Source organism: Amblyomma mixtum, chromosome 7 (genome assembly GCF_055824585.1).
Source record: "Amblyomma mixtum isolate Tamu chromosome 7, ASM5582458v1, whole genome shotgun sequence".
Taxonomy (NCBI): domain Eukaryota; kingdom Metazoa; phylum Arthropoda; class Arachnida; order Ixodida; family Ixodidae; genus Amblyomma; species Amblyomma mixtum.
This window is the reverse complement of record NC_143018.1, coordinates 84,343,571-84,358,285: the sequence shown is the minus strand read 5'-3', so window position 1 is coordinate 84,358,285 and position 14,715 is coordinate 84,343,571. Positions and strand designations below refer to the sequence as shown.

The 14,715-nt window shown below is 53.7% G+C and overlaps 1 protein-coding gene across 2 annotated transcripts in view; it reads left to right on the top strand.

Moving 5' to 3' along the window:
- The first annotated feature begins 11,223 nt into the window (after positions 1 to 11,223).
- LOC149336668 (neprilysin-2-like) overlaps positions 11,224 to 14,715 on the top strand; it is a 51,494-nt gene continuing 48,002 nt past the window's right edge. For both annotated transcript variants that reach the window (XM_089554749.1, XM_089554747.1), the window contains exon 1: positions 11,224 to 11,909. The gene's annotated coding sequence lies outside the window, so the exon portion shown is untranslated. The remainder of the gene's footprint in view (positions 11,910 to 14,715) is intronic.

Sequence of the window (14,715 nt, the reverse complement as noted above, 5' to 3'; positions counted from 1 at the left end):
GTACACCACAACCGCACCGTAAGGGAAGAGAGGAAGGTGGGAGTGAAAGAAGGCACATGTTTGAAAGGGTAATAAGGGAGTAACTACTCATTGACGTCCACCCAAGCGCAGCCATACGGCTACAGAGGAAAGCTATACAGCTGTCTCAGAAACTTCGCAGTTAAAGAAAAATTCGTCCTAATCTGGGGTTCGAACCCGGGCCACCGCTTCACCGGAGCAGTCGCTCTAAAAATTGAGCTAACCGGGACGGCAAGCTTATGGTAGGGCGAGAGCGAATTGATCAATAACTCGAAGTGGGAACAGTGCTGGTCAAATGTTTAGGGGAATCCCCAAAGATGGAGTAGATTTGTAATAAGGGAGTAATTACTCATTGACGTCCACCGAAGCGCAGCCATACGGCTACAGAGGAAAGCTATGCAGCTGTTAAGTTCTACTTAAGAAAAACCAGCCAAAAAGACGGGGACAAAGGAGAGACGAGGCACACACAACGACTGGAGTGTTGTGTGTGCCTCGTCTCTCCTTTGTCCCCGTCTTTTTGGCTGGTTTTTCTTAAGTATAATGTACCAACTAACCCAGATTTCAACTCTTCTGTTAAGTTCGCTGAATTTTCTGGTGGTGGTGGTGAAAAACATTTATAGTGCAATAAATTTTTACAGAGAGGAGATTGGGGTAGGCCCTATTGGCCCTTTCCCCTAACAATACCAGGTGGAACCCCTATTCCGGGGCCCCATTGGCAAGCAACGTCGCCCACGTCCGGTGAACCAAGGCCTTTGGGTCTTTAGGTCCTGACAGCCGAGCAGGGCCGCCTCCCAGTCCTCTCTGGTGGGGTTGGGGGGGATAGATGGGTTTGATTGACACGCCCAAACCATGTGGAAGGTGTCAGCCACCTCCCCACATAACTGACACGTGCCATCAAAGGATGTGTTGAAATGTTTAAGTATGCCAGGCACAGTACAGTGTTAGTAAGAATTTTGATGAGGAGGCGCTCGTCAGTGCGATCCAGTCCCTTACAAGGGGCCGGGTAGCACCGGTGCTCCTCCTAGTAGTAATCGGTGATGTGTTTGAATGTAAGGGCCAGATTGTCTGACTTTCTGCGGTGCCATGCAGCCTCCAGCACAGTGCATGGAACCACAGACGCACGACGGACGCATCGCGGACGCACGACACGACGCGCGTCGGTGGCTGCTGTTGTTGCTGGCGGTGCCGTCGCCAGAACGCTTGTTCTCGATTTGGTAAATTGGTAAATTGTTTTTTTGGGGAAAGGAAATGGCGCAGTATCTGTCACATATCTCGGCGGACACCTGAACCGCGCCGTAAGAGAAAGGAGGAAGGTGGGAGTGAAAGGAGAAAGAGAGAAAGAGGTGCCGTAGTGGAGGTTGGTTGGTTGGTAACAACTTTATTCATAGTCCTGCAGAGCTTTCGCCGACGGGGCCTTAGGTCTCCCACGTGGGGACGTCGAGGCGCTGCCTCGCCGTCGCCTCGCGGGCCTGCTGGACGGCCCAGAGTTGGTCCCCGAGGCTGGGGCTGCGCAAGGCAGCGGCCAAACGCGGCGGGAGGGTTCCGGAATTAGCACCGTGAAGGTTTTTGTTACAGTCCCAGAGCATGTGAGTTAAAGTGGCTACATTGGCGTTGCAGACCTTGCATATATTTGTCGGGTATGTACCGGGGTAAAGCCTGTGGTATAGCTCCGGGTTGGGGTACGTGAGCGTCTGCAGTTGTCTGAGGGTCACCGAGTGCGCCCTGTCCAGCTTGTCGCTGGGCGGAGGGAAGGTTCGGCGGGCCAGGCAGAGGGCCTTGGTAATTTCGTTGTAGCTGGTCAAGCAGTCTTTGGTGCTATTCCACGGACGACGGTCGCCGGCGCGGTTCGCGAGCTCGCGCGCCTTGGCGTGTGCCGTCTCGTTGCGGTTGCGATACGTCCTGGACACTTCTCCCATGTGCGCCGGGAACCATTGAATTCTGGTTTGGAATTCTACCTCCTGCTGGACTTGTCGGTTCCTCAGGACTCGGGCCGCTGTCTGTGAGATCCATCCTTTGGCGAAGTTTCTAACCGTCTGACGCGAGTCGCAGAGAACCACGGTGCACGTCGGATCCGTGAGGGCGAGTGCCACCGCCGCTTCCTCCGCCTCTTCTGCGCGTTCGCACGCTACACTTGACGTTATGCGCGTTTTGCCGCACGAATCGACGACCGCAACCGCGAATCGCGAGCGTTCCGCGTATTCCGCGGCGTCAACGAACCTTGTCCCCGTATCGTCTCCGTGGCTGTGCAGGAGAGCTCTGGCCCTGGCCACTCTTCTTCCCCGGCTGTGTTCCGGGTGGATGTTTCGTGGAATCGGGTCGACTCTTAGCGTTTGTCTGGTCGCGTTTGGAATGGCGACTTTCTGGCCTTGTTGTATGTGGTAACGGATGCCGAGACTTTCCATGATCTGGCGGCCTGCTGTCGTTCCCGTTAATCTTTCCAGTTGTGAAGTGCGCTGCACCTCGGCGATTTCGCTAATCGTGTTGTGAAGTCCGAGCTGGAGCAAGCGATGCGTGCTGGTGGACTCGGGTAGACCCAGTGCTATCTTGTACACCCTGCGAATGAGGACATTGATCTTGGCTTCTTCTCCCTTGTACCAGTTGTGGAATGCCGCAACGTACGCAATATGGCTAATGACGAAAGAGTGTATGAGTCGTGTGAGACTCTCCTCCCTCATTCCGTTTCTTCTGCTAGTGACCCTCTTGAGGATTCGCATGGCGTTAGCTGTCTTGTGCTTTAGTTTAGTGATCGTTTCGCCGTTCACGCCGTTGGCCTCGATTATCATGCCGAGGACACTAATTGTGTGTACTATCGGGATGGTTGCTCCGTTTCTCGTAGTCTGATCTCTTCGTACTCGCGCTTTGTCGTTGCCGCATTCCGACCACTCCCGGGTGGTCTGCCCCTCTGCGTGCGGCGGTAGAGTAGGAGTTCCGACTTTTTCGGCGAACATCGTAAACCCGTACCCTCTAGGTATTCCTCTATTGTCTCGATTGCTAGTTGCAGTGCCGTTTCGATGTGACCGTCGCTGCCTTTGTGCACCCAAAGGGTTATATCGTCGGCGTATATTGTGTGTCGGACGTCTTTCAGTTCTTGTAGCTTTTTTGCTAGGCCGATCATGACCAGGTTGAAGAGCGCGGACGAGATGACGGAGCCCTGAGGGGTGCCGGTGCTCCCCAGCGTTTGCTCTTCTAGCTGGAGGTCCCCTGACACTAAAACAGCTCGCCTGTCTGTCAAGAAATCTTTAACGTAGTTGTACGTGCGTACACCTAGGTTATGCCGCGATATCTGGTGTAAGATCGCCGAGTGCGCGATTCTATCGAACGCGCTTTCAAGGTCGAGGCCGAGAATTGCTTTGGTGCCTCTCGTCTTGCCATCAAGAACGTGGTGCTTCAGTTGTATCATTGCGTCCTGCGTGGACAATTGTGGGCGAAATCCTATGATGGATGGTGGGTATGCCCCTTTGTGCTCTAAGTGGGCTTGCCAGCGGTTAAGCAATGCGCGCTCCATGGTCTTGCCGACGCAGGACGTCAGCGATATGGGGCGAAGGTTTTCGAGGCTCGGTGCTTTTCCGGGTTTCGGGATTAGTATCATTTTCGCAGTTTTCCATTGTTGCGGGAGGGTGCCGCGCTGCCAGCAGTCATTGATAAATGCCGTTAACTGTTCCACGGATTTGTCGTCAAGATTCTTCAGGGCGCGATTCGACACACCGTCAGGGCCTGGCGCCGATCTGCTGTGTAGGTTGTGCAGCGCCGTCCTGATCTCTTCTGCACTAAAGTCCTTATCCAATTCTACATTCGGCCCCATCATAAGGGCCGTGTTGTGCAGTCGACGTGTGCGGCAAGTACTTGGCTAGTAACTGGACCGTCACTGCATCTTCACCGTACTTCTCGATCTCCCTGTGTAATAGACGTGCGAGGCAGTCACTCTGGTGAGATTTGGTCTTCGTTTCGTCCAACAGATACCTGAGCAGGTTCCACGATTTCCCGTTGTGCAGTTGTCCATCGACTGCATTGCATAACTCGTCCCATTGCTGGCGGTTGAGCGTTCGGCAGTGCTCCTCGATGTTGCGGTTGATCTCAGCTATTTTCTTTCTAAGTCTCCGATTGAGTCTCTGTTCCTTCCACCTGGCCAGGATCGAATTCTTCGCCTCGATGAGATGCGCCAGGCGGCTGTCCATCTTGTCAGTTTCAACCTCAGTTTCGACGGTCTTGGTTGACACTTTCGCGTCTGCAACCAGCGAGCGGGTCCAGGCTTCGATGTCCGTGATTGTATCGCCTGCAGATTCTTTTTGGTCTCGTTTCTTTCTGAAGTCTTCCCAGTCGGTCCATTGGAACTTTCGCTTACTGTCCTGCGCCTTGTCTGGCGTCTGGACGTATATTTCGACGATCATGTGATCGCTCCCAAGGTCGGTCGACGTGTTTTTCCACGTGGTGGCCGTCGTCCCGGTATTTCGGGCGAACGTAAGGTCCGGGGTCGTGTCTCTGGTAGTAGAGTTACCGATTCTTGTCGGGTGCGCCGGGTCCGTAACATGAAGTCGAGTTCATGCGCATCTTGTCCGAGTTGTCTTCCCTTGGTCGTGCTGTATCCGTAACCCCATGCTGTGTCTACCGCGTTGAAATCGCCCCCTGCAATCAACGTCCGGGACACGGCAATCTTCAGCGTCTTCTGAAACAGCGCACGGAAGCGTTGCGGTGTTTTGACGGGCTGCTGTAAACGTTCAATATGAATATACTTTGTTTCCTCTGCTTGGTGGGTATCAGTTCGATGAAAGCGTGTTCCATCTGGACGCCACTTAGTTCGTGTTCAACGAATGTGAGACGCTTCCTAACGAGCGTGCATACACCCCTCCCCTTGATTTTGCTGTCATGCGTTTTGTAGCCAGTCAAAGTGAGTGTTTCTTGGAGTAATATTACGTCCGGTTTACGTGTTGCGTGCCGGATGTGTTGCTGTAGAACCGCCTTTTTGCCGACGAAGCCACGACAGTTCCACTGCCATATTACTATCCCTTGGTTATCATTGGCCATGTTGATGCTGAAGCGAGTTGTCCGCCTGCCCTTGGTGGTGGCTCGGTCCCGCATCACAGCTAGCCGGCACGTGTCCGTGTTGCGTGAATACGGAGTGATTCATTATTATCTGCATGTTTCCTTCGAGGTTAGTGGTCCTGTTTGCTAGCCCGAGGACTGTTGCGTGAAGGGTCTCAATGGTACTTTGCATGGTGCACAGCATTGTCTTGATGTCTAATTTCGGCTGGAACCTGGGTCTCGAAACCACCCTCGTGCTGTTGTAGCGCGCGTTTCTTCGGGGAGGGCGCGTTCGCGTCCGGAACGCTCGTTGGCACCTGCTGTTGTGCGATTTGTTTTGTTCCACCACGGCGTGCTCGCGTCTGAGTTCTTGCATCTCCAGCATGAGCTTTTGCACTAGTTCGCGCATTACCGCGTTGTCTTTTCGCATTTCTGCGTTCTCTTTCCTGAGCGCCTCTAAAATGCCATTATCGGCTTTGTGATTTTGCTGATTTTGCCGTGGGACTACAGGCGCTGTTACGACCCCCTCCCGCGCGGTGCCCCGGACAGTATCCGCCCAGCTCACCTTGTCTCCGGGAGTTGGTGTCCTGAATCTCGATGTTTTCTGATCGCGGCTGTCCCTTTGCCGGCCTGCGGGAGCGGGATTCGTCACGCGAACTCGACGTTGATCTCAGTCTGGGCGGCTGGATGGGCGGGAAGTCTTGCTGTGTCAGTTGGGCATTTGCGTTTTGGCGTTCCCATCGTCGCCTGCGAATCACGTACGGAGTCTTGTACTTTGCCTTGCAGGCCTTGTCGGCCGTCATGTGAGCGCCGCCGCACAGGTTACACTTGGGCGAGCACTGGTGTCTCTTGTCGGGGTCGCGGTCTCCGCATCCCCTGCATATGCGGTTGGCGGGATTTGGGCAAACGTCCATGCGGTGGCCGAGGCGTCCGCACTTGTAACAGATGTCAATTTGCTTGCGATACAACGTGCAACGGACGAGTGTTGCGCCGTACCTGACGACGTTGGGCACCTTGAGTACGTCAAAGGCAATAACGACCGTGGTCGTAGTGCCTATGCGTTTGGCCGCCAGTGCAAGTGGGTTTCTCGGGTTTACGATGTTCTCGTCCAGTGGCTGGGGTCCGTGCGCAATGGGGATGCCATGAATCACTCCCTTGGTTGTATTATCGGGTGCCGTTTCATACGCGTTGACTGCATGTGATTTTCCTTGGATGTCAACTTGCCGTATTTTGGCATAGCGGTCCGCGTTCGTTCGTTTCGCTGTGCTGACGACGACGATGTTCTGGTGTGAGTTGGGACAGACCGTGTCTTCTGCACCTTCGTCTCCCGTTATGCCAGCGGCTGCGAAGATTGCGGCGGTGACCGTCGGGGCGCCGACCTTAACGATGTCGAGACCGCCTTGTGGTCGGACCACGATTTTGATTTCCTCCTTCGGTAGTCTGGGCATGCGTCCCGCTTTAATAACCTTTCCCTTGACATTCTTGGGTTTCGTACCTTGCTGGCTGGTGCCATGCGCGTTCGTTCTTGCCTCGATGTCGTGCGTCGAATTCGTACCGCGGTCTCGGGTTTTCGAACGCTGCTCTCCGGCGGTCTTCCATCCGGCTTCTTCGGTAATTTCTTCGGCGGAAATGTCTTCCCCCATCACTTGCACGTTCATTCTTGAGTGACGTTCGTCGGCTTGTGCCGCTTCGTTCAAAACAGTCCGTACACTTGGCGCCGCGTTCGTCGGCGGCGCGCAGCTGTTGCGCCCGCTAGGCCTAGCGTCTGGCGAACGCGCCTAGGCCCAGCGAAGCTACGGCGTGGTCGGAATGCAGATAATTCAATATCTCTGAGAAGAATGGTGGCCCACCTCAAAACTGGGTATCCGTCGATGCCTCTCGACTTCACGGATCCGTTGGTGCAATCTTGGCGGTAAAATGCTGTTGAAATCGCTGCGAAAACATCTGTAGAAGCCAGAGCCGATGTGAACGCGTCCGCTCACCTCGGCGATCGCAGCGCCACCGTAGTGGAGGTCTCCGGAATAATTTCGACCGCCTGGCACTGACATCGCACAGTACACGGGCGCCTCTTGCGTTTCGCCTCCATCGAAACGCAGGTTTGAACGCCTGCAGTCGTGTTTGTTGCCACTGGACGCTGGACCCCTCAGCGACAGCTTTCCTTTTTTTCATTGTATAACGAGCCTTCGGTGATTGTTCCCGTGGCATACGTGCGTGTCGTATGCACGTGTGCGGGAGGGGAAACGAAAAGGAAGGCGGAGGTGCGGAACGCGGCGAGTTCAGTGCTTTTTGTGTGCGTGCTCGGAACCTCTCCTTTCCTAGGTATTTGATTGGCTGGTATCCTTTCCCCAGTATTTGATTGGATGCTGTCCCCGCCAAGGGCGGAGACAGAAGGCTTAAAACAGAACGCTCCCGGTTAAGTGGGGGTGATTTCGTGTAAGCAACGTTTCAGTCATGTTGTACTTTTCTCCACGCTTGTTTCTTCTCGTTTATTAATTTGTTAACGAATACTTAACCTTCTTGTCCCGCCATCGAGTAACGTGATTGTTTGCGACTCCGAACCATCTATTAAGCATGAAATGCTTTTAGCTCCCGTTGTCGGCAGTGGGGTGACGTCACGCCGAGACCGAGAGCCAATATCCGGGCACTGAATTCGACTCATCCGGGCACTGAAACGAGACCATCCGGGCACCGTACGAGATTTAACGAGATTTAACGACACACTCTAAGCCCTCCTACAGGACCGGCATACAAGCGCCGGTAGCTTCGCGCCGAACGGGTGGTGGCGTTCGTCCCTCCCTGTACGGTGCGGCTCGGGTGTACACCGAGATGATAGATAATTACTGCGCCATTTCCTTTCCTCAAAAAGCGTTGCGTTGAAAGGGCAAGGCATCGCGCCGAACAGGTGGTGGCGTTCGTCCCTTCCTTTACGGTGCGGTTCGGGTGTCCACCGAGATGACACAGAATTACTGCGCCATTTCCTTTCCTCAAAAAGCGTCGCGTTCGATGGGCATCGCGCCGAACGGGTGGTGGCGTTCCGTGGACTGCCTAGCAGCGCTACAACACGATGTCGCGTTCCACTCCTAAAGGCGAAGCTTAAGCGTCATTAATTAGCAGTTAATTTTAGAGCGCAGCTCTTTGGCGTCCGTTCCTGGGTTTCGCGTCGGCGTCAGCGTCGGCCTCGTAACCAGCTCCGCCCCCAATGCCACGCTTTTCAATTGGTCGAAATGCTCGTGACGTCACAGTGCGCGAATTTCAAATGGGGCCAATTGTACTTTGGCTAGTAACCATGCAACCAATCAAAGGGATCGTATAGTGATGCTGCAACTAAGTTGGACTGAGTTTAGTTAATTGCTTAATTAATCAATTAGCCTAATTAATATAGAGGAGAATGAAGAGGTCAGAAGAAAAGAAAAGAAAGACGCGCGCCGCAGCGACAACAGCGTCCGCGGAAGGAGACGCTGCTGAAAAATAACAAGTACGAAGCCGCGTTCCCTCCACCACCACGCACTTCCCCACTCAGTAAGACGGTGCTCGTTTCATATACGTTGTGTCGAACATCCTAGACAGTTCCAACAGTTGACAGGTTAATGACAGAACACGATAGATAGAAATACAATAATATAAATATGAAATAGCCTAATTAACTTTCTAGTTAGACCGCATAAATCAATAAAACCGAGAACGAAATTGGTCGAGTTGGGGAATCGAACCAGGGTCTCCGGAGTGCGATACGAGCACGCTAGCCACTCCGTAATGCCAGCTGAATGGTTTGGAATGAACAAAGGCGCGTCTAGCTAATACGGCGTCTTCGTTCACTCCCATCTTCCCCCTTTCCCTTACGGCGAGGTGCAGGTGTCCACCCAGATATGCGAGAGAGATACATTTCCTTTCCTCAAAAAATAAATTTACCGTCCAGAAAGGCGTACAGCCGAATTGGCGATGGCGTTCTGTGGACTCCCTGGCAGCGTTGCAAGACGCTGTCGCGTTCCACTCTTACAGGCGAAGCTTAACATGTTAACCACACATCAGTAACACACGCAGACAGCCAATGGACGCGTCATTCGCTGGCAGCACTTGATTCATCATTCACAACCACATTCTTAACGTACGCTCCCTTGCCGCACATGCCAAGGACGTACACCACGATCACATTCTGCGCCATTCCTCTGTACTTTGCTTTGCTGAAACCTGGATGGATCCCGAAGAGCCTCTCGAAATCATAGATTTCCTATACTGCTGTGCTGCTCGCAGAGACCACAACAGAGCGGCGGGAGTCGCTATCTACTTGCGCACAGGTCTCTCTGCAATACCAGTCGAAATGTTTGGCACGTCACATGAAGTTGGCGAACTGTGCGCCGCAAAGTTGCCCAACGGCTTGCTGGTAGTAGCTGCCTACTTCGCCCCTACCGCACTCACGAAAGACGTCGTGCACTTCCTGCAACTCGCATTAACCGTCCATCGATCCACACCGATGTTAGTAGTGGGGGACTTTAATGTTGACATAAAGACAAACAGCAATTTCCTAACACTTATGCGGGAGAACATCCCGTTCCTCTCGCTCGTAACGCGTCCCACGGCTGTGACAACCTCGCGAGGCACTTGTATAGATCTCGTCTTTGAGAATCAAGCATTGGTGTACCAAGTCGAACATATATCAGTCTATTTCTCCGACCACAAAGCTTCCTTCATGACTGTCAAGAACTGTTAGTGGAGTCTTTGTTAAAGGAATACGTGTGAAAAATAAAAAAAAAAATTCTGATAGCGCATACATGTGTTGCTCGATTTCTTTGCCTCAATCTATCGAAAAGGTGAAACAGCTTATTTGCTGCGCTCAAATTTCGCATTAGGAAGTAACGTAATCGTCGGTAACTTTTTATCTTGTCATTAATCAGAAATTAGTCACCAATTAGTAATTTGTCATTACTTCGTCATCAATTATGTGTGATGTAATCCAGTGGTGACGTCACCAGTGTCACATAGGACGAACTACGAGAAGCGCAACGTAGTGCGCAATTAGACAGACTCACTCAAACCAGAACGGGAACACACCTACTGGAGAAATTACGGCTACCTCTAGGTACACAAAGAGACAATGAACAGATTAATTATGAAGACAGAAACAACATCCGGGTAAGACCAATACCACGACACATGGATCCGAATTTACATCATGAAAGACGACAAGCCAGAGTCCGAGCACTCACCAGGGAACTCAGCGAGAATCCCAACGTAGTCTACACGGACGCAGCAAAGTACCGATACCAACGCAAAACGATCGCCGTTGTAACAGACGAAGGAGGGCAAGAAATAACCAGCGCAACGATAAACAACCCAAACATAGAAGCAGCTGAAGAAGCCGCCATTGCTCTGGCAATATCGCACGGCAACGCAACAGGACACAACCTCACTATAGTGACGGACTCCAAACAAGCATGTAGAAACTACACAAGAGGCAGGATCGACAGCATCGCCAATCATATTCTACACACGACGAGAAGACACAAAAACACTAAACATAGTATAGTGTGGGTTCCGGGACATGAGGGGATGAGGGGCAACGTGGCAGCAGACGAGTTAGCTCGAGGATACGTCAACCGAGCAGACTCAGCACTTTGCACCACAGGCACCTTTGACCCAGTTACCCCCACGTACTCAGATATACTCGATCATTACAGGGGTCAGCGGAAACGCTACCCAGCCCCACACAAAAGGCTCACCAAAGAGGAGGCGGTAGACTGGCGCAGACTACAAACCGGTACCTACCCACACCTTCACAAACTACACAAGATTTTCCCTACACAATATGCTGACGAATGTCCGTGGTGTCAGGGTAAACCTACACTAGAACATATCACATGGACCTGCCCTAAGGCAGACTTAGAGCCAAGAATAAACCCGAGTGTGATGCAGTGGGAGCACTTGCTGGCCAGCGAGGACGAGGAAGCGCGATTCCTTGTGGGCAGAGCCACGATGGCAGCAGTCAAGTGCGGCATCCTGGACCAAGGATCGACCACGGCGCCCAGTGACCCGTAAGGGTCACGAACACCAATTTATTGACAATAAAGTTTTTTCCATCCATCCATCCTAGGCAAAGTGGTGCGGAAAACGCTTTCGCCTCTACGCACTTTACACAGTTTCGAACGCGCTGCATATACATTCTTGTCAGGCCTGCGTCTCCATGTCCGCGTACGCTTCTGCATCGTTCTGCATTTCATGCTTACCCTACACTCGGTTACGGGGGAGGCACAGATTTTATTCATCATCATCAAGTGTTTCCTCTCGTCACCACCTGAAGGGGAAACTCAACTGGCGCAGTCGAGACAGGATCTCAACTGGCGTAGACGATGACAGGATTTCAACTGGCGCAGTCGTGGCAGGATCGCAACGTCTTTCTACTCGAGGCACTGGACGGAAGGTGAGAAGAACAAGTCGGTGGACAAGTTACAGAGTAGCTCGTCCTAAAGGAGGAAACGCGAAGCTGCGTCGAGGAACAGACGTCGAGATGCTTCAAGAACGCAGGTCGAGTTCGAGAGGACGCCGGAAGCTCAAGTCGGCGAGGAGCTGAAGGAGCTGGGCGAAGGCAAATCGTCGAGGGTTCGAGACAGCAAGCTGCTGAAAGGAACCAGGCGTCCAGATCGAAAGGTTCAGAGCAAGAACCAGGCGACCAAGCGAATCTAGTTCCAAGGCAGTGAGCTGCTGTGGGACGCACCCGTGTGCGTCTACCTTCCCGGGTGTCCGCTGTCATCACGCCAAGTGCGACAGCAGTGCGGAGCCCTACACTACGGCGTCTCTCATAGCCTTAGTCGCTTTGGGACGTTAAACCCCATAAACCAAACCAAACCAGCAGTGCGGTCGACGGAGCATTGAGAGAGGTAGGACACCTTTCTGCTTTCTCCGAAGTTGCCTTGTCTGTGTAGTGATTGTAAGCTATAGGTAGATGCAATGACTGATACAGTGATGGACGCCGCTGGGAATGGTCTAGAGCCTAACAGGCAACCTGCGTCAGCAGAGCAAGTGCCAGCGACAGAACAGGCACTAGGAAATATGACACAACCGCTGGTTGCGGAAAAGGAGCCTGAGGTTCAATTGTGTGAAATTGAAAAGTTAAAGCTCCAAATTGAGCTGGAAAAGATAAAGCTTGCACAAATGCAGATGAAATTAAGACAGGGAGCCAAAGCTGATAGCGAGGTGTTATTTTCTGCAGTTCAATGTTTTCCCTGCATGAAGTTTGGGCATTTGACTGAGTGTCCGAACTCGAAGCGAGAACAATATGCTTCGGCTGTGAGGAGAGGGGTGTGCAAACTAGTAACCCATGTGGAGATGCTGGTGCCTGACAAGCTGCTGGTGCCTGACAGGTCTGCGATGTGGGCACGGCTGGTTTTCCCCGTAAGGGGATCCTCCAGCAGGTACGCGAGTGGCGACCACACTCTGACCACTCGGTACGGACCAAGCCAGCTCGCATCGCTAAGAACGTGGTTGCGCTTCAGGACAAGATCACCCACCTGAAAAGTCAGGCGGCGGTGCTTGCGGTCATATTGAGCCTTCTGTTGGGCTCTGGCTGCCGCCAAACTCTGCCTTGCTCTGTTGAGAGCCCGACCAAGCCGGTCCCGAAGCGTCGACGCATAAGCAGAGCAGTCTGCCCGCGTCTGCTCATCCCCGAGCTGGCTCTGCACGACGTTTGACATCGGATTCGCCAGCTTCTTCCCGAAATTGAGGAAGGCGGGAGAGAAACCAGTTGAGCGATTCTCAGCTGTTCGGATGGCGAACGCAAACTCGCTCAAATGGTCTGCCCAATCCTTTTGACACTCGGCAAAGGCCGCAAGCATTGGCTTGAGCGTTCGGTTGATTCGTTCGGTCAAATTGGACTGGGGGGTGGTAGGGTGAAGTGGTGTAGTGCTCGATTCCGAGGGAACGGCACGTGTTACCAAACACCCGAGCGGTGAAATAGGACGCATTGTCCGTGATCAGTCTTTCCGGAAAGCCGAACCGACAGAACACTTCCTGGAGTTTATCCAGCACCGCTCGTGCTGACACTTTCCGAAGGGGGTACAACTCAACCCATTTGGAAAAGTGGTCAGCGACTACCATCAGGTAAATGAACCCCTGCTTGCTCCTGGGGAAAGGCCCCATCAAATCGCAGGTGGCCATCTGCCACGGACGCACACTGTCAATTGGTTTCATCATTCCAGGCGGCTTGCCGCCCCGTGACTTCACCGCTTGACAGACGTGGCAGGAACGGCAATAGCGGAAAATGTCACGCTTCATGCCGGGCCACGTCACCGATTGACTCAGTTTTGCAAAAACTTTGGAGCCACTCAGATGCCCGGCCAGTGGTTCGTCATGAGAGAATCTCAACAGTGCGCCTCTCAGACCTTTGGGGATAACCACCTTGAACGGGTCGATGGACTCGTCATCGGTGGCTATGTACTTCAGCACGAGCCCGTCATTGTCCAGCAAATATGAATCCCCGGGGTTCGCCGCGACACACGCTGGCTTCTGCCCCCCTGCGCCCGCTACAATACCAGTAGCGTCACGGCGCTCCGTCTCCCTGAGACCGTCGCTCACCTCGCGACAAAAGGGGTCATTTTGCTGGGCTTTCAGTAGCTCTTTACGGCTGAAAACGATTCCAGTCATCCCAGAGGGGAGCCTGGTCTCGTCCCCACTCAGGTTTGCAGCCAAAATTTCCGTTCGCGTCGGCAACTCCGAGGCGCTCACGAAGAGCTTTGCCTCTCGTCCGCTTTGCGAAGCGCTGCTTGCCTGGTTAGCGGAATGGGTTAACCCGTTTGCGGGCTCCCCCTCCTTGCCGCCCGGCGGCTCGTCCGCTGTTTCGCCCCCTCCGCCTACAGGCGCCAAGGCGCCGCTCGCGAGTGGGGCACGGGATAGCGCGTCAGCTACCACGTTTGTGCTCCCCTTTCGATACTGCACCGAAAAGTCGTAATGCTGTATCAGGAGAGCCCAGCGCGCCAGCCGACCCGCAGGCTCGCGGAGCCGCATCAGCCAACTGAGCGCACTGTGGTCTGCACCACGAATTGCGTTCTATCAAGGTAGACGTCAAATTTGCGCAGTGCAAACACGATGGCGAGGCACTCCTTCTCGGTCACGGAATAATTCCTCTCCGAGGGCAGCAAGGAGCGGCTGGCAAAGGCAAGCGGTTGCAGCACGCCATCGAATTCCTGTAGGAGAACTGCTCCTAAACCCAGATCGCTCGCGTCAGTCTGGACTACGAACTGTCTGGTCAGGTCGGGTAGCCTGAGCTGCGCTGTCTCGACAATGGCATTAGACAGGAGGCGAAAGGATCGCCCTTGCTCGGGCTCCCATCGCCACGCGGCAGTCTTTACCAAGAGCTAGGTCAAGGGTGCCTGCACGCGGGCACAGGACGATAAAAGTTGGCCATTCCCACACAACGGCGCAGGCCGCGTACGTCCTTGGGCGCGGGAAATTCGAGTATGGCTCGAAGTTTCTCCGCATCTGGCTCAATGGAGCCCCGGCCTCAGCGACTGCGCCCTTGCCTCAGTGGAGGCTTGGGCGGGCTGCACGAACGAGGGAGGCAAGGCTCCTAGTCCGATAAGCGGCGCGGTTTCCGCAGGGAACCCGGCCAGCGCCTCGCCGTTTCCAGAGCAGAATTGACTGCTCGCGGGGCACGGCTGCTGCTGTTCGAAACTGCCGGTTGCGGCAGCG